This window comes from Neoarius graeffei, chromosome 8, assembly GCF_027579695.1.
Source record: "Neoarius graeffei isolate fNeoGra1 chromosome 8, fNeoGra1.pri, whole genome shotgun sequence".
Lineage (NCBI taxonomy): Eukaryota > Metazoa > Chordata > Actinopteri > Siluriformes > Ariidae > Neoarius > Neoarius graeffei.
In genome coordinates, this window is record NC_083576.1 from 41906357 (window position 1) to 41926005 (window position 19649).

The following is a 19649-nucleotide window of genomic DNA, read 5'->3' on the forward strand; positions in this document are numbered from 1 at the left end:
CCACAACTCGGCACAATGTGTAAACATACAATTTGTTGTTAAAACTTGACGAATGTAAATGAGTAGAACTTGTGGCAGTGGGCATTTGAACAATTTTTCATCATTAAAAAAAAACAAAACTCAATTACCTGCCTGTTTTTGAGTAAATAAATGAATATTATTCCTCTTCAAAAAGAGACCTTAGCACAGAAAAAGCCTCTGACAGGCCATTGACTTCAAACATGCTGTTTCCTTCAACACTTCCCCTACATTTCGCACAGGTGTCTGAGTGCTCCAGCCACTGCTCCATGCAAGTTTTGCAGCCAATGATGTTTTGGCAACACTGTGTGAAGAGCGGCTCTGTCATGAACTCTAAAACACAAAATGAGAAAAACTAATCAATTTCTGCAAGTGTGTCCCCAGTAAAATGTTCTTAGTGTATTGGATGAGCGTTATGTTACACAACATTGTTAATTATAAAATTATGTTGTTAATTATAAAAATGTAAAAAAAAAAGTGGCTGGCACGCAGCTGACCTTAGTTAGATAATGTAAAAAAAGAGTGTTTATTTGTAAATCTTAAATTGTGGCACACACTACAGTGGGGCAAAAAAGTATTTAGTCAGCCACCAATTGTGCAAGTTCTCCCACTTAAAAAGATGAGAGAGGCCTGTAATTTTCATCATATGTACACTTCAACTATGAGAGACAGAATGGGGGGAAAGAATCCAGGAAATCACATTGTAGGATTTTTAATGAATTAATTGGTAAATTCCTCGGTAAAATAAGTATTTGGTCACCTACAAACAAGCAAGATTTCTGGCTCTCACAGACCTGTAACAACTTCTTTAAGAGGCTCCTCTGTCCTCCACTCATTACCTGTATTAATGGCACCTGTTTGAACTCATCAGTATAAAAGACACCTGTCCACAACCTCAAACAGTCACACTCCAAACTCCACTATGGCCAAGACCAAAGAGCTGTCAAAGGACACCAGAAACAAAATTGTAGACCTGCACCAGGCTGGGAAGACTGAATCTGCAATAGGTAAGCAGCTTGGTGTGAAGAAATCAACAGTGGGAGCAATTATTAGAAAATGGAAGACATACAAGACCACTGATGATCTCCCTCGATATGGGGCTCCACGCAAGATCTCACCCCGTGGGGTCAAAATGATCACAAGAATGGTGAGCAAAAATCCCAGAACCACACGGGGGGACCTAGTGAATGACCTGCAGAGAGCTGGGACCAAAGTAACAAAGGCTACCATCAGTAACACACTACGCCGCCAGAGACTCAAATCCTGCAGTGCCAGACGTGTCCCCCTGCTTAAGCCAGTACATGTCCAGGCCCGTCTGAAGTTTGCTAGAGAGCATTTGGATGATCCAGAAGAGGATTGGGAGAATGTCATATGGTCAGATGAAACCAAAATAGAACTTTTTGGTAAAAACTCAACTTGTCGTGTTTGGAGGAGAAAGAATGCTGAGTTGCATCCAAAGAACACCATACCTACTGTGAAGCATGGGGGTGGAAACATCATGCTTCGGGGCTGTTTTTCTGCAAAGGGACCAGGACGACTGATCCGTGTAAAGGAAAGAATGAATGGGGCCATGTATCATGAGATTTTGAGTGAAAACCTCCTTCCATCAGCAAGGGCATTGAAGATGAAACGTGGCTGGGTCTTTCAGCATGACAATGATCCCAAACACACCACCCGGGCAACGAAGGAGTGGCTTTGTAAGAAGCATTTCAAGGTCCTGGAGTGGCCTAGCCAGTCTCCAGATCTCAACCCCATAGAAAATCTTTGGAGGGAGTTGAAAGTCCGTGTTGCCCAGCGACAGCCCCAAAACATCACTGCTCTAGAGGAGATCTGCATGGAGGAATGGGCCAAAATACCAGCAACAGTGTGTGAAAACCTTGTGAAGACTTACAGAAAACATTTGACCTCTGTCATTTCCAGCAAAGGGTATATAACAAAGTATTGAGATGAACTTTTGTTATTGACCAAATACTTATTTTCCACCATCATTTGCAAATAAATTCTTTAAAAATCAGACAATGTGATTTTCTGGATTTTTTTTTTCTCATTTTGTCTCTCATAGTTGAGGTATACCTATGATGAAAATTACAGGCCTCTCTCATCTTTTTAAGTGGTAGAACTTGCACAATTGGTGACTGACTAAATACTTTTTTGCCCCACTGTATATAGAATAGATCCATTGGGTACTTAAGCAAATAACACAGGAGAACCCCTGCTTAATGGTTTGTAGCTGTGAACGAGTCAGGGTCACTTTTTGAGCTGCAGCCAGACTGGTGAGCTCCCTGATTGTTGAAGTGACATCCGGGAGACTCTGAGATGCAAAGACTAGGTCTTCGATTTTCTCTGTGACCTCTGCAATGCTTCCAACATCTTCATCTTTTCAGCTGTTACACAGAGGATAAAATGAAACACCCAGGTTAGATATGTACTGGATGTGGTGAGCAGGATTGGTGGTGGTGGGGTTGAAGCTTAACCTTTGGTTTGAAGGTTTAGAAAAGAGACTAAAAAATAATAAGTATTTGGTTTATAAAAGTAGCTTTGCCAGGTCAGATCTGCAATTTAGGAAATGTATTTATTAGGAAAAATACACAAAACAGTAAAATTGGTAAGGGGTGAAAAATTCCATTCCTGAATATGAGGTCGATAGGCTTTCATACTTTAAGGGGGAGTTGGTTCCTTAGTGGCAGACAGGGTATTAGGGAATGCTAACCCTATGTATGGTGTAGCCTATACAGAGGTGGCAATGGCAAAATTGTCTGAAAAGTCATGTAATGATAAGTCTAACAGAAAAAAAACAAAGCAACAAAAAAGGAACACATTTCAGTGTAAATGAGATGACCTTACCTCATTCTCCTTCTTTTGGTGCCCTGCAGCTCTCTAAAGTCCTTTTCTGGAACAGCAAGAACCTTTCTTGAGTTTTGTTTCCAGTAAGACAACCCTTGGAGTAGGAGTGGAAACCAGGAAAAAACATTTCAACTGAAGTGGTTCACTCATTCGTAATCAGAAGCATATACTCATGACAGAGAAACACAATTTTTTGTATTTATGTTACCCACCTGTTGTTCCCTCTGACTCCACAATGGCGTTGCCCTGTGCATCAGTCAATATTAAAGGCTCATGACTTCCAATGGCATCCTGTACTTTTGTGGTAATCCCCCGAAGAGAAGCCTCGCACTCTAAAAACCTCACCACCACCATTCTGCTAGGATTCAGCTTCCCACCAACCACCTCAGCAAGGAACACTGACCTGGAAGAATATCTTTTTTTCTCACTGGAGGAACAGCACAAGAGGGCCAAGCAGGGACAAATGACAAGTAACAGACGATCCAATGAAGATTTAGGGGAAACACAGGGTTTAAATACACAGGGAGAAGAGGGGTAATCAAAACAGGTGAGACACACAGAGGGGAGACACAGACTTCAAAATAAAACACAAACCAAATTCCCACTAAAGGAACATGCCAGACCCCATGACAAGACAGGGAATGACATCACACAAGACACGAACGGGAGACACATGAACACAAACCATGACACCTAGCAATGCTTAATGGTCTTATGTAAGATATTGTGGAGTAAATATTAATATTGTGTATAGCAAATATTGTGGAGTAACAATTTCAATATTTGCTATGAAATGTATTGGTAGAAGTATAGAAGCAAATTAAAATGCTCAGTAGCCTACTTAAATAAAATTATTTAGCCTAGTTGACTACCTTCCACTACTTTGTATATCAACAATAACTAGATAATAGAGTCTACAAACGACTCAAAGAATGGCTAATGGTGCTTGTGTGCAACAAAATCTGTTATATACAGTATGTTATTTATGGTTTCATACGTAACTTAATGCTACTTTTGAAATAATTTGGAAGTGGCTCTGGGGAGGGCTGAGGCACCCCGCAATGAGCCACTGGTGACTGTACTCGAAGGTCGTGTGAAGGCAAAGCGTTGCCCCGTTGTGGTTGACCCTGAGGCGACATCGTCCTCGCCGTGTACTTCATAATGCCCCCTTGGGCTCAGGTCGAATGAGCTGAATGCGCCAGATATCTCTCCAGCAAATATAGCCACGTTGGAGTCATCTGTTAGATACAGACTGTGACTTGAGACCTAAGAAATACACAAGTCAATTAACATTAACCAGCTAAGCCTAATATTAGTGTTATTATAGCGTTTTAAAAACGTGATCTATTGTTACTATGAGGATAGTCCTCCAAACTAACTGTCCAAATTACATTAATTCTAAATTTGAAGTAAAAAAAAAAAAAACTTGAGCTAGCATGAAGCACACAGTAAGTTAGGCTAGTAGCCTACGTTAGCTCCGTTTTTTTTTACCTACCTGAAAGATCCGACTTAATTTTTCGGTAGTCATGTCCTCATCGCGAAGACAAACTCTCTTGTCCTTTCTGAACACAACGTACTGGTCCATGTTCCTTCTTGAAGTCTCTGTGGCTGCCGTCATCGTCATGAGGCTATCACTCTCCTTCAGTCCTGGATGATGCGCTTTTCTTCTACTGTCTATGATGGGCTCTTACTGGCTTCTGGTGCGATAATATTAAAAAATGGTTATTTTTGGTCCGTTTTTTCGTTCCTGTTGACTAGTGAATTTATTTTTGTAATGTGAAATAAAACATGAAAATAAAAGAAAAATGCAGTGTAATTCAATTTTTGTTTTTGTGTTTCAAAACGAAAATCAAATAAACCAGTCATTTTTTGTTTTTTAATACCCATTCCTAAAGGGAAAATCCAATGACCAAAACATACACGGACCCAAAATGAATGCCATGTTGTTATTGTTATCATTATTTATTATTACTATCAGTGGTCGAGTTGTAAAATCAAACCGGGGGGGATGGTGAAATTTTTAGTCGCGTGTCGACCCATCGGTCGGTCCGTCGGTGGGAAACTGGTTTGCTTTTAGGAGGGTTTGCATACAACGTAGGTCTGTGGACCTTGTTCATTTACCAGACATACAGTATTTTGTGCTGATAAAGTGTGTAGTACACACTGTGTACCCTTTTTATTGTTGTAAAAAAAAACATAATACACTGGTATTTTACTGTAAAACATGCACAGTGTGGATGTCGTGTCATATTTAGTCAGTCTCCTGGCTGACATACCTACCACATTCTCCATATTAGGGTGAAATGCAGATGACAAATTTGAAGTGCAACTTCATAGTCATGGTAGGCTCCTTTTAAATCATTTGGTAAATAATTTATTAAAACCTCAGCAGGCAATGTAAATGAACAACTGAATCTTTTCATATCAAGTCAATAGAATTTTTATTCAAAGCTGAACATTGGGAACATTGAATTAAATACAGAGGTAGGTAGGTAACCAATAAGCTAAAACAAGCAACAGTAAATTGTAAATCTTCAGCTCTTCAGCTGTTGGTTCTCCTGCTTGCTCCTGCTCCTGTATTGTCTCACACTCCGGGTCCTCCAGCTCCTGTCGCACTGTGTTGCAGTTGCTGCTGACTGTCATCTGGAATAAAGAGCAGTGGATAAGATAATTTAATTAAATAATGTTATTTCTGATTTATTTATTATCTGAACGAGGATTTGAGCTTTGAAAAATGACCGGATTCTTTCTGTAACATTGACTCCCGCTGTTATCTAGGTCACGTGACACCGTAACATTGACGGTTACCAAGGAGCTGCCTTGGATACTTTGATACTTTGCTTCGATACATACCAGCACTTTGATACATACTGGATACAAGCTAGCAAAATGAGTTAAAAGCAGGCATCTTTGGAAAGTTTCTTTGGAAAGGGGAAAAGGCCCATTGAGGAGACAGAAGAAGAGCCTATGACGAAGAAAAAGAAAGCTGCATTTTAGCAGACACTTTGTCAAGTCCTACACCAATCCTGCTCTGCCTTACATGTTGTGACCGGCTCTCTAATGAGGCAATGAAGCCTTCAAAACTGCTAGTGTCATTTATTTTAGCCTTCCTGTCTTGAATAACACTTTTTGTTGCCTGAAAAATAACAAACGAACGTCCAGGCTGATTAAATTAATGGCCTTATACAAGAAATCAAAGCTAACATGAACCTGAGTAAGCTATCGATAGCTGGATAGACTCCAAACTAACATTCATTATGATAGCTGTGTTGTTATCCGCCACCCACAAATTAGGCTCCATATCGGTAACTTTACAGCATGATAGTGGGCTCACAGAAAGTGTGACTGATATTCGTAACTCTTGACTTACCTCCTGAAATGTTTTTTTCTTGCGATCTTAAAGCTGAACTTGCTTAGGTCTTGCTGTCCACTCCGCTTGGCCATGATGCTGCAATCCGCTGCTGTCACTGATGCCGAATGAAATAAAAAATAACGGAACTCCAACTGAATGTCACCTCCTCAAACGCTTCGCTTGCGCGTGCCCTCTCTCGCGGTAGCTTACTGTATGCTCAGTTTCAGCAAAGCTACGTGGAATGGCATTTCTAATTCCAATGTTAAATAGAAGTAATGTCCACATTTATTGATAAAATTGCTCAAGGGAAGGGAGGGGGGATGCCCATTTTAGAGGGGGGATGATTTTGACCATTTTTTATTCCAGGGGGGATGGCATCCCCCCCATCCCCCCTCAACTCGAGTACAGATTACTATTATATTGAGATAATAATAATTAAGAGATCATCAGCTTAACATTAACAGCTTAATATATTAAATGAATAGGATGTATGAATAAATTACTTGATATATACATGCACATGCAATTTTTCTGTTTCATAGACGCAGAGATGATGATGGACTGTCGCTGAGGATCATGGGAAGGCTAATGTAGCGTGGGGAATAGAGAAAATCAATAATCGTAAATTAGAGTTATTATTTCGTTTTGGTTTCCCTGTTTATTATTTGTTCTGTTTTGAGCTGGAAAAAGGAAAACAAACACCAATCCCTCATTTTTTGGTCATGCAGAAAAACAGGAAAACGAAATATTGAGTGTTTTTTTTGTTTTTCAGATTGAATGGAATACTTGAATGATTGGATGATACAAGGACCTACATGTAACACTAAAAAGTGCACAGTGCTTCATTGCAAGAGTCATTTTTTTTAAATATTTATTTTTGAGCGAGTAAACCCAAGGCAAGAATCGAACCATGTTTCAGGAGTTACCGGTACAGGACATGTGCAGTAACCACCAGACTACCAAGACCCGCAGTTTCAGCTGCTCCTGCACTGAAAAAGTAACCTACCGTATAGAATTTACCCAATAAATCTGAGGTAACAATTTGCATTGACTTGTTTGGGGTAGATTTAATTCCATATATTGAGTATAAAATAACTGAAATAAAAAGCTATGAAATACTTAAATTGGGTAAAATTTACCTCACATTTATGTATCTATTCTACAGCTACTTTCTCACTGAAATCGGGAAGTGCAGTACAAAAGCTTCACACATCATTTCAAGATTTTTTTTTTATGAGAGAAGCGCCATCTAATGGCGACACCGTGGAATCGAATAAATGGGCATGTTTAGAATTAAAATAGGGGAGGAAGGGGGGTCTGAGCCATTCATGGCAGCCCCCTGGCGTTCAGCTGGGAACTGCACGGCAGTCGCATGGCAGTCGCATGGCGTGCGGTTGGAACGGGAAAAATTCAATTGCTGCTACTGTACTCATATTATAGCCCACATCGAGCTCCAAATTAATCTCCAAGTGGTAAGGGCCCTTCGAGGTCACATGGCGAATTGGGGACATCGACAAAGATGTGAGGAGAACTGATAGGGGTGGGGCACTACAAATCTCCCACCTCAACCTGTTCAAATGTTGGGATGAGGGGGTTCCCGTGGTGTTGGCATCAGTAGTTCCACAGTTGGGGCCAGAGGTTAAAAATGTATCATCTCAAACTGCTCCGGTTCCTTATGGAGACCACCTCTCACCAGCCCAACTCACGGAGGTTGCTAAGTTGCAAAATGAATTTTCTGATGTGTTCTTGCCCCTTCCCAGCCACACCCACCTCATTGAACACCACATTGAAATGCCCCCAGGAGTGGTGGTGCGTAGGCGCCCTTATCGCTTGTCCGAACACAAAAAAAGGTGGTTCAGGATGAACTCAAGGCCATGCTCAAAATGGGCATAATCAAGGAGTCCCACAGTGCCTGGAGCAGCCCGGTGGTCCTGGTTCCCAAGACCAATGGGTCGGTCCGGTTCTGTGGTTCAAAGCAGTGTCTAAATTTGACACATACCCAGTGCCTCGTATTGATGAGTTGCTTGATTGTTTAGGCACTACTCACTTTTATTCAACACTGGATTTAATGAAGGGACATTGGCAGATCCCCTTGACTCCTCTATCCTGAGAGGAAAACAGCCTTTTCCACACTGTTTGGATTACACCAATTTGTCAAGCTTCCTTTTGGGTTATTTGGGGCTCCTGCTACATTCTAGCAGCTTATGGACAAGATCCTCTGCCTTCACACTGCCTACATTATTATTTATAGCAGTAATTGGCTACGGCACCTGGAACACCTGGAACAGAGCCATCCTTGAGTCGCTGAGTCATGCGGGTCTCACAGCTAACCCAAAAAAGTGTGCGATTGGGTGGGTGGAAGTATGGTATCTGGGTTTCCACTTGGGTCATGGGCAGGTGCATCCCCAAATTGACAAGACTGCAGCGATTGCGGCCTGCCCAAGGCCCAAGACCAAAAAGGGGGTAAGACAGTTCTTGGGGCTGGCTGGTTACTATTATAGGTTCATACCTAATTATTTGGACATCACCTGATGTCTGACTGATGTCACTAAAAAGGGAGCACCAGATCCAGTCCAGTGTGCCGAGCATTGCCAACAGGCTTTTACTAGGGTAAAAGCTGCACTATGTGGGGGGCCACTTCTACACTCCCCTGACTTCTCTCTCCCCTTTATTTTACAGATGTACGCATCGGACAGAGGGCTGGGGGCCATTTTGTCTCAGAAGGTGGAGGGCAAGGAGTGTCCCATGCTGTACATCAGCCGCAAGCTCTCAATGCATGAAAGTAAGTACAGCAGCATCGAAAAGGAGTGCCTGGCCATCAAGTTAGCAGGCCTCACCCTCCAATACTACCTGCTGGGGTGCCCTTGCACCCTCTGTTCAGACCATGCACCCCTCTAGTGGCTCCACTGCATGAAGGATGCCAACGTGCAGATCACCCATTGGTATCTTTGCCCTCCAGCTGTTTAAATTTGAGGTGGTCCACAGGCCGGGGGCGCAGATTGTGGTGGCAGACTTCCTGTCCTGTCTGTTCTGCTGCAGCCCAGACAGCTTCCTGGCCTGAGTCGTGAGGGGGGGGGGCAGTGGAGGCATGGCCAATCATCAGTTTGTGAAGGGAAGGCAGGGTCAGGGAAGGTGAGTGGCCAAGTCACTACACCTGTTGTCAATTAATGTGTGTGTGGGTGTGTTTGTTGCAGTGATGGTGGAACATAGAAAAGGAGGGAGAGAGCAGAGAGAAGGGAGCTCCCCGGACCAGAACACAACTGTGCGTGTGTCCTAGAGTGAGCAAGTGAAGCTGAAAAGTATCAATAAACATGTGTATGAATATCATCTCCCACCTGCCATGCTTCTGTACTCCACCCACATCAGGGAAGTGTTACAAATGTCTGTTATTAAATAGCACTAGACAAATAAACTTGACTTGACAACAAGTGCTGAACAAGAATGTTCTCGTGCCAACTGAACAAGTGACAGAATAACACAAAGTGTAATATTCTGTTGAAGTACCAACACTCAGCAAACAGCCAAAGAAAACAATTCAACCATACAACTGAACTGACAAACTACAACTAAATAGACAAAAAAAAAATCTCAACTGGCTAACCCCAGGCTAGACTCTACACAGCCTGGGTTGGTCAAAGCCAATACACAGTTACACAGTGGGCAGGGAAACAGGGCAGCGGTGCAGCCTGAAGAGGTGAGTCTTCAGTCTGCGCTTGAAGGTAGTCAGGGAGTCGGCAGTTCTGACCTCAATGGGAAGGTCATTCCACCAACAGGGAGCCAGGACAGACAGCAGTCTTGAGTGGGCTGGTCAGGAGCAGAGAGGAGGAGGGGCCCCAGCAACCAGTAGTAGTGGAGCATAGGGATCTGGCTGGTGTGTAGGAGTCAATCAGACTCTGGAGGTATGCTAGCCCTAGCTCCTTGCCAGCCTGGTAAGCTAACACCAATGTCTTAAATTTGATAAGAGCTGCGATAGGTAGACAGTGCAGGGTAGCAAGCAGAGGGGTAACATTGGAAGAACAAGGGAGTTTGTAGACCAGGCAGGCTGCAGTATTCTGGATGAGCTGCAAGGGTCTGATGGCAAAATTTAAAGAAGTATTTAAAAAAAACAACCTTATGTTTATTTTAAAAAATCATGAGGGAAAACATCAAATAATGCGCTGTTGTTTTGAGTGTAATACAGGTCAAAGATTATTTACAAATAATTTTCGGTTTTAATTTCAACATACTGTCCCAAGTTTATAAACATACACGTAGCAGCATCAAATAGCATATTTAGTCTCATCTCATCTCATTATCTCTAGCCGCTTTATCCTGTTCTACAGGGTCGCAGGCAAGCTGGAGCCTATCCCAGCTGAGTATTTAATTTGTGTCCTATTAATGCTAATATTGTGCAAGTGGTATTATCATAGCTAATTCAGAATAGATAGAGCTTTGCTTACACACTGTATTTAATCGTACATAATACAGGTTAGTTTTAATTATATCTATTGCATTATAAATTAATTATAAATGTGCTCATAATATGTACATGTTCATATGTTTTCCTCCTCACAGTGAGCTGTATGTAAATGACCAACTGCCTGTGTTTTTCCTGATTTCTACAACTGGTTTTTCCTGATTTCTACAACTGGCTTTTATGTACATCCTTATTAAAAGATGAGTGATAAATTCAGGAATCACATCTCTCCTTTTCAGGAACACCACTGAACTGACCTTACAGTAGTTTGTGGACAGTGTTACTGAGGTGTCTTTCTTCATGGATGTGATGTGTTCATTAATGGATGGAGTAGGAGGGGAAAATTGTGCAGAGGTACATACTGGTAGCAGCCAGTAATTGTATACTTTACTAAAATCTTGAGGAATTACATTTTAGAAAGTGTGTGCAATGTGTGTGTGCGCACATCTAACTGGATAGTAGCATGATGTCTGTATGAAACAATCTGTGCTTGTATTTTATATTAATGAAAAAAGTCATTATATCAGACACTTATAGTAACACATCTTTCTTTATCCCCCATCGTTGATAGTCATGGAGAGAACAGACCCTGACCTCAACTCTACTAAACACCTTTGGGATGAACTGCAACACCGACTACACCTTAGGCCTCCTTGCCCAACATCAGTACCTGACTTCACGACATGACTTCACTTGTGGCAGAATGATCAAATCTCCTCTTTGGTTTGGATCTTGTTCAACCACTAACCATAAAAGCAATGCTAAGGGAGGACAATATAATTTAATGATGAAATCATGCCACACCATGCCAAAATGCAATAGGCATCTTTAAAGATTAATAAAACCCAAAAATAAATTCCTTTATCGGGGTTTTCCAGAAAATCTGAAGTAGCTGGCTTTAAAAAAAGAAAGTAGTAGGTGGCTCTACCAGAATTCTGGAATTCTGGAAGGCTGGGGCATGCTAATGCTAAGGGGGTCTGGGGGCATGCCCCCCAGAAAATTTTGAAATTTATATGCCTTCTGGTGCATTCTGACCTCATAAATTACTAACCATTTCCCTGTAAAATACTTGCAAAATATGTATGAAACTTCCCTCCAGATGTATGTGTGCTTGGCTTTCTCAGTTACTCTCTGTAGTATACTGCCTGGCTCTGGAACATAACTACATATGCTATAGCATGGTCACGTGGTCCGGCTCAGCCAATCAGAGCATGAGAATCGATCAACAAATATGGCATCACTTCAGGCGATTGAAGACAATTTCGTGGTGAAATAATTTAATTTGCAGCAAATTATGGGCAGCAGAAACAATATAAAATCACTTGAACACTGAAAGGCAAGTTTTTTCATTATGTACCATAGATGATGTGATCCCCAAATTCTTTGCATTTTTCATTGAGGAATGTTATTCTTAAATTGTTGCACTGTTTGCCCACACAGTCTTTCACAGAGCAGTGAACCCCTCTCCATCTTTACTTCTGAGAGACTCAGCCTCTCTGGGATGTTCTTTTTATACCCAATCATGTTATTGACCTGTTGCCAACTAACTAAATTAGTTTTTTCTAACATTACACAACTTTTTCAGTCTTTTGTTGCCCCTGTCCCAACTTTTCTGAAATGCGTCGCTGACATCAAATTCAAAATGAGTATATATTTTTCAAAAAACAATAAAAATTCTCAGTTTCAACATTTGATATGTTGTCTTTGTACTATTTTCAATAAAATATAGGGTTTCCATGATTTTGCAAATCTTCATATTCTGCTTGTATTTGTTTTAGACAGTGTCCCAACTTTTTTGGAATTGGTGTGGTGTTGTTGTTTTTTTTGTTTGGTTGTTTTTTTTTTGTGTGTGTGTGTGTGTGTGTGTGTATCAGGTGGTCAAGTGTTTATGAGATATGTTGCCTTGCACTTACAATCAAGTACCCTTTGGTCATGAAAGCCATCAAAAATCAGGTTGATGCTTTACCATATTCTTTGAAGTATGGAGCTTCACTATGAATTTAACTGTACATGCTGTACAGCGGTGGCACGGTGGTGTAGTGGTTAGCGCTGTCGCCTCACAGCAAGAAGGTCCTGGGTTCGAGCCCCGGGGCCGGCGAGGGCCTTTCTGTGCGGAGTTTGCATGTTCTCCCCGTGTCCGCGTGGGTTTCCTCCGGGTGCTCCGGTTTCCCCCACAGTCCAAAGACATGCAGGTTAGGTTAACTGGTGACTCTAAATTGACCGTAGGTGTGAGTGTGAATGGTTGTCTGTGTCTATGTGTCAGCCCTGTGATGACCTGGCGACTTGTCCAGGGTGTACCCCGCCTTTCACCCGTAGTCAGCTGGGATAGGCTCCAGCTTGCCTGCGACCCTGTAGAAGGATAAAGCGGCTAGAGATAATGAGATGAGATGAGATGCTGTACAGCATGTCCAAACTTTGAAATCTATTGTTCAGAATAAAAAGTCTGTCCTTTAAAAAAAAAGAGAGATTCTATGTAAACATCTGACTGGGTCAAATAACATTCCTCAGAGCTTTCTGTGTAAAATAGATTGGTGCTTGTATTTGACAAGATGAATGTAATATGGGAAAATCTGTGGTCCAATATAAGAGATGGTCCAAGTTCAGAGGCTGCGTAGGCTGTGTATGTGTGTAGATCAACTTTACTTCTTGCTTCTAGTTAAAATTCCGACACAAAAAATCTTTTTATTGATGTAATGCTTTTATAGTATTTTGGGAAAAAGAATCAGTTTTTTTTAAATAAAATTTTTAAAATCAAAACCTAGATTTGCATTTTTAATGTTATTACAACCTCAAATTATGCTAAAGTTTCAAACATAAAATAGTGGTTTTCATGCAAACAATTTTTTGATAAAGAAAATATCTTTTTTTCCTCAAGATTACAATGGATTTGTAGTGTTTTGAAACCTATCTCTTTCTCTCATATATGTGTGTATATGTATATATGGATGGGTGCTAAGGATGACTATTCTTCATAGCTCTGGTCATCTAATTCCCTAATTCATGGATAACTACCTTCTCATGCTGCACCTGTTTCAAACAAGTTATCTCAGGGACCGGATAAGGGAGGGTATATTCCCTGGGCAGTGCCCCAAAAAGACAGGTGGCTGAAAGGTTTGGGTACACTGACATGTTTGACTGATGACACCTGGTGAGAAGGAAACTCTGAAAAACGTGCGGTTGATACAGCTATCAATCATCTTGCACTGCTTGTCACTGGATTCTAGCTGTGGATACTCAGAGGGTGGCATGTGTGTGTGTAGCACAAGCATATGCTGCTGCAATCTTCTTGTGCAGATATATCTTCAAAGTCCTGCTGCGATGGAGGAATGGTGACATATACAGACTTAATGAATTGGAAGTATATAGGCACAGTGGTGTCTTAGGTCAAAGCCCATCACCTTGCTTACTTGTTTCAATGCCTGATTAACAAACAGAGTGCCACTATCACTGCTAATTTTCTTTAGGATGCCCCAATGTGGGATAATTTCAGTCAGCAGGGCCTTTGCTACTGCACCTGCATCTTGTTTGGAGGTTGGAAACACCTCTACCCACTTAGAGAACATGTCAACAATCACTAGGCAGTACTTCTTTCCCTTGGCAGGTGAGAGCTCAATGAAATCCATCTGCAAATGATCAAATGGGATATCTGGTGTGGAGTGTGTGGCTATAGGCATACTCTGACCTTTCCCTATATTGTGTACTATGCAGATGGGACATTTTTCACAAAATTTTGGGAGAAAATTGAAAACCTCTTTGTGAACCAATACTTAGTCATATAGCTGATCATTCCCCCTTTTGATACAAGGCCCCATCCATGTATCAACTTAGCAAACATGGGGAAATAACAACTAGGGATGCAGGGCATTCCCATATGACCTGGCCTGATATGAGGACCATACCACACCCCATTACATTTGATGCAAACAGCTTTTTTTTTTCCAGCATGCTCTCTCCTGTGATGTGGCTGGTGACTGAACCTGCTCCAGCATAGCAAACCTGGAAAGAGGATTCTGAGACACAGTTAGGGTTAATGCAAGCGCAAATGGGGAACCCTTGAAGGCAGCTGCTTTAGCAGCTGCATCAGCAGCATTACCTGCAGAGACAGGATCAGTAGAGTTAGAATGGGCATCACACATTTTATGGCAACCTGCTTAGGGAGTAAAATGGCATCTAACAGGTTCTTTAATGAGTGTGTGATGTGCTATAGGTTTTTCTGTAGATGTTAGGAACCCATGATGTTTCCACAACATACCAAAATCGTGTGCTACTCCAAAAGCATACCTACAGTCTATGTATATGGTCACTGTCTTAACTTCTGCGAATTTACAGGCCTCTGTGTGTGCCTATGCTGAAAAGTGACTTGGATGCGACCCTGAAACAAGGGTTTCATGAGCCGAGACCACAGCAAAGCCAACACGGTTCTTACCTGAGTCTAGATTTTTTTTTTGAGGCAAAGCCATCCACAAAAAAGCACCAAGTCTGGGTTTTGCAAAGGAACCTCACTGAGATCAGAGTGAGGCGAACAAATCTGGGAAATGATGGATACGCAACAGTGAGGCTCACCATCATCCCCAGTGGGAAACAGCATCGCAGGGTTTAAGATAGAACAGCATTTCACTGTGATATTAGGCATTTCAAGTAACACAGCCTTGTATCTGAGCCAGTGAGTGGCTGACAGATTAGATGTTTTTTGTTCTAGGAGAAGAGCAGAAACAGCATGTGGAACCAATAATGTTAGCTCTGAATAGCCCACTATGACTCGCGAGGCTACCATGGCCTTTTCAGCGGTGGCAACGGCTCTGAGGTGGGGTTTACATTAGACCGTATCAGCGGATCATCAGATTAACGTTTTTAAAACGATTAGTGTGCACACAGCAACGCCAATACACGATTCGCGTGCACACAGCAACGCCAATACACGGATACGCTCGGCTCCGCAGGCATCCTGCGCTCCAAATCACTCCGCCCTGAACAGCGAGTGCCCTCTGGAGGGTGCGCACTCCGGCCCTGCGCAGCTCACAGAGCGCGCGAGTGGAGCGCACGAGCAGTGATTTGGGACTGAGCCGCTGTGTGTGTGATCTCAGTGCATGTCGGGCATGCGCGTCACTTACCACTTGCAAGTGGAAGGATGACAAGCCTAAAGACAATCATAACTACACAATGGGCAGTATTTGCATCAGTATTTGCAGTATTTTCATACTTTTATACTCTTTAATGAAAGGTGATACAAGGCGGAAGTCCACGCCGTTTTTCAGCAGTCACGTCACATGACCAACGCCAGCGAATCAGGAAGGTGGATGTCACAGTGACATTGTCCAATGACGACGCCAGCTAGAGCTCAGCACAGCGTATCCGCATATTCTCAATGTTTACACAGCACCGGACCAGACACGATCTGGATTGAATACGTGGACCCTGGCGGATTCCTGTTTCCCGGCGTTTCCAGGCGTTTTAATGTAAACGGATAGTGCATCCGCAAAGAAAACGAGACAGATACGGTCTAATGTAAACTTGGCCTGAGACACAGTGGCAGTCCCAGTGCTACAGGGTCAAGTTTCACAGAAGAATATGCAACTGGTTGTAACTTACCTCCATGCTGTTGTAGTAATACTGACGTCATACATCCTGATTTCTCATCAACTGTCTGAATGAAAGGATGAGCAGGGTCTGGGATCCCCAGTGTGGGAGTGCTCTGGAGAGCTACTGTAACTTAAGGTCAACAAACGCATCTTCTGCCTCAGTGGTCCATGTCACCTTGCCACGAGGTTGTAGGCCCTTGCCATGGATCAGTGAACTGAGGGGAGCCTCAAGAATAGCATAATTAGGAATAAATGCATGACAATACAAGCACATACCCAGAAATGACATCATTTGCTTCTTGGTTAGAGGTTTTGGTATATTGTGTATGACTGCAATTCTTTCTGATCCCAGAGACTTACCCGAGACTGACAAGGTGTGTTTCTTAACTTGAAAAAAATGGGAGTGCGCAGGAGGGAGATAAGACAATCTACAATTACCCCTGCTGCCTTTAGAGAATTGAACATGGGCCTAATGCCCTCGATGGCTTTGGGTTTCAGGGGATACTAGGATTTACAGGGTCTAAGATCAGATTTGGGGGTGATCATCACTGGCTCAATATCCTTTATCTGCTATTCATCAATAAGAGGTAGGTTTCTAGTCTGCCCAAAACCTTACTTAAAAAGAGCAGAAAGGGTTTTTCTCTCAACCTGGTATGTATTCACCCTCTCAAAAATATGCACACTGATGGGTCCACCCATCTACATACACATCTACTACAGTTCACTGCAACACAATCATTTGCCATTAATTTATGAGAATAGAAAAGAAAACTTTTCCTCACCATGAGTTCGTTGGATATTAGCGGTAGTGGGAGAGCCCCTGTCGTCTATCAATCAGTCTGTCTCCTGGGAGCTCGTCAGACTTGATAATGATGTTTTCTCCTCAAAGGATCTGGAAATTCCCATTACTCATGATATCCTGCCAACAACGCCATAGAATTGTGGTGGAAAAAAGTAATAATTTTTTTTGATCAGAGTCTTTTTATTGTTTTTCAATTACACATAATAGTACAAACAACACAAATGAAACCTAAACACACATACCCACACAACACAACACCCTCCCACCCCACCCCCAAACCACTGGATCAGTAACAGGTATCAATACAATCAGGCATACAAAATATATATATACACATTTGTAAAAATTAAGACATTTACAAACAAGTTTTCCTTCATTCTTAACACCAATTTCCTAGGGTCATGTTTCTGTTGTACACAGTTAGCATGTTACACAGTTAAGTTGGTAGCTGCCATACTTTCAACAAAGGATATGAATTTCCCAACAGATCCTCTAACGGTATATCTGATTTTTTTCTAGATGGATATGACACATTATCTCTCTAATCCAATGTCCGTATGTTGGAGGCTGAGAGTCTTTCCATTCAGAAAGAATAAGTCTTCTAGCCAACAGAGAACAAAAGGCAATCATATTAATATATGTATATTCATATTAATATACCTACTAAGAGAAATGTCCACTGGAGCCCCACCAAACAATGAAATTAAGGGGGATGGGTGTATTGTTTTCCCACATATTTTAGAGAAGGCCACGACAATGGATAGCCAAAATCTGGACAACTTTGGACAGGTCCAAAACATATGCAACAGTGTGGCCAGGACTTGTTTACATCGGTCACAGGTAGGATCCAAATCTGGCTTGAATTTAGATAATCTATCCTTGGACCAGTGAAGACGATGCACAATCTTGAACTGTACTACTGCGTGTCTTAGACATACAGAAGAGGGATAAATTATCTGTATAATTTTTTGCCAGACTGGTTCTGAAATAAGTCCCTCTAAGTCTGTTTCCCATTTATTTTTAAGAGACTCCAGATTGGTCACTTGGTGTAAATTGAGCAATGTATAAATTCTGCTGATAGCTTGTTTGGTGACTGTAGTACAATTAAAAATTGAATCTAGAAGTGACCTGGGAGGACACACAGGAAAAGAGTCTGAGTTAGATGTAACATCTGACCTGTAGAAACCTGAAAAATTGTGACCTATGAATACCAAATTTCTGTGATAGCTGTTCAAAGGAGGCAAACCTATTTTCTATGTAAAGATCATACAGTAACCCTATTCCAATTTTTGGCCAAGTATCAAAGGCATCATCAATTACTGATGGGGTAAACATGTGGTTTTTTGACACTGGGGCAGCAAGCAACAAACCAGTAATACTGAAGGATCGCCTAAACTGGTTCCAGATCTTAACTGAATGGATCACAATTGGGTTGGATGTAAAGTTTGAAATGGGCATTTTGAAAGGAAGTTTAGCACACAATAAAGCTGCAGGGGAGGTGAATTCGATTGAGGCCCTCTCCAACACCATCCAACTTGGGCTATCAACATCATTCCTCATCCAATACATCAATGATCTAATATTTGCTGCCCAGTAGTAGTACATAAAATTAGGGAGCCTCCCATCGAGGGAGATTATCAGTGGTCTTGATTTTTTTTTTTCATCGGCTTTCATCGGCCCGGAAAGTTTTCCAGAGCTCCTTGTTGGGGGAGCAGCAGCTCTCTATGGATTATGCCGAGGACACCGGAGACACCGGGGGAAGCGAGCCGGCACGCTCGTCAGACTGAGGCAGCGGGGGTTTCGCACTGCGCTCCCATCTATTCACCTGGCTAACGTCCGCTCTCTGGCCAACAAGATGGACGAACTGCTGCTCCTCAACACAATCAACACGGATTTTAACAGATCTGCTGCCTTGTGCTTCACCAAAACCTGGCTCAGTGAGCACATCCCGGACACTTCTCTCCATCTGCCTGGATTTCACCTGCACTGAGCGGATCGCGAAAGGGAGCTCACGGGGAAAATGAGGGGAGGCGGTATCTGCGTTTATATTAATGAAGGTTGGTGTACTGATGTCACGGTTCTAAACAAATCATGCAGTCCTCATCTGGAGTCATTATTCATAAACTGCAAACCGTTTTATGCTCCGTGAGAGTTTTCCTCGTTTATTCTGGTTGGAGTTTACATCCCCCCTCAGGCGTGTATTAATGAGGCATTACAACACTTGGCTGACCAGATAAACAACGTGGAGAAAAAACACCCGGACTCTTTGCTCATTGTTTTGGGGGACTTTAACAGAGCAAACCTCAGCCACGAACTGCCAAAATATAAACAGCACATTAATTGTCCCACCAGGGACACTAACACTCTGGACCATTGTTACACTGTTTTAAAGGACTCATACCACTCTGTCCCCTGTGCAGCCTTGGGACTATCTGATCACTGTATGGTTCATCTTATCCCGTCCTACAGGCAGAAGCTGAAATCTGCTAAGCCTGTAGTTAAGATGGTGAGGAGATGGTCCGATGAGGCCAAAGCAGAACTACAAGCCTGCTTTGACTGCACTGATTGGAGTGTTTTTGAGGCTGCAGCTTCAGACCT

General features: G+C 42.2%; 1 long non-coding RNA gene across 1 annotated transcript; it reads right to left on the bottom strand.

The window, feature by feature from the left end:
* Positions 1-2181: 2181 nt before the first annotated feature.
* LOC132890108 (uncharacterized) lies at positions 2182-17165 on the bottom strand. Its single transcript, XR_009655159.1, has 5 exons — positions 17032-17165; positions 4358-4559; positions 3075-4128; positions 2863-2956; positions 2182-2402 (listed from the first exon to the last, which is right to left on the bottom strand). It is a non-coding gene; the product is annotated as an uncharacterized LOC132890108 (long non-coding RNA).
* Positions 17166-19649: the final 2484 nt, after the last annotated feature.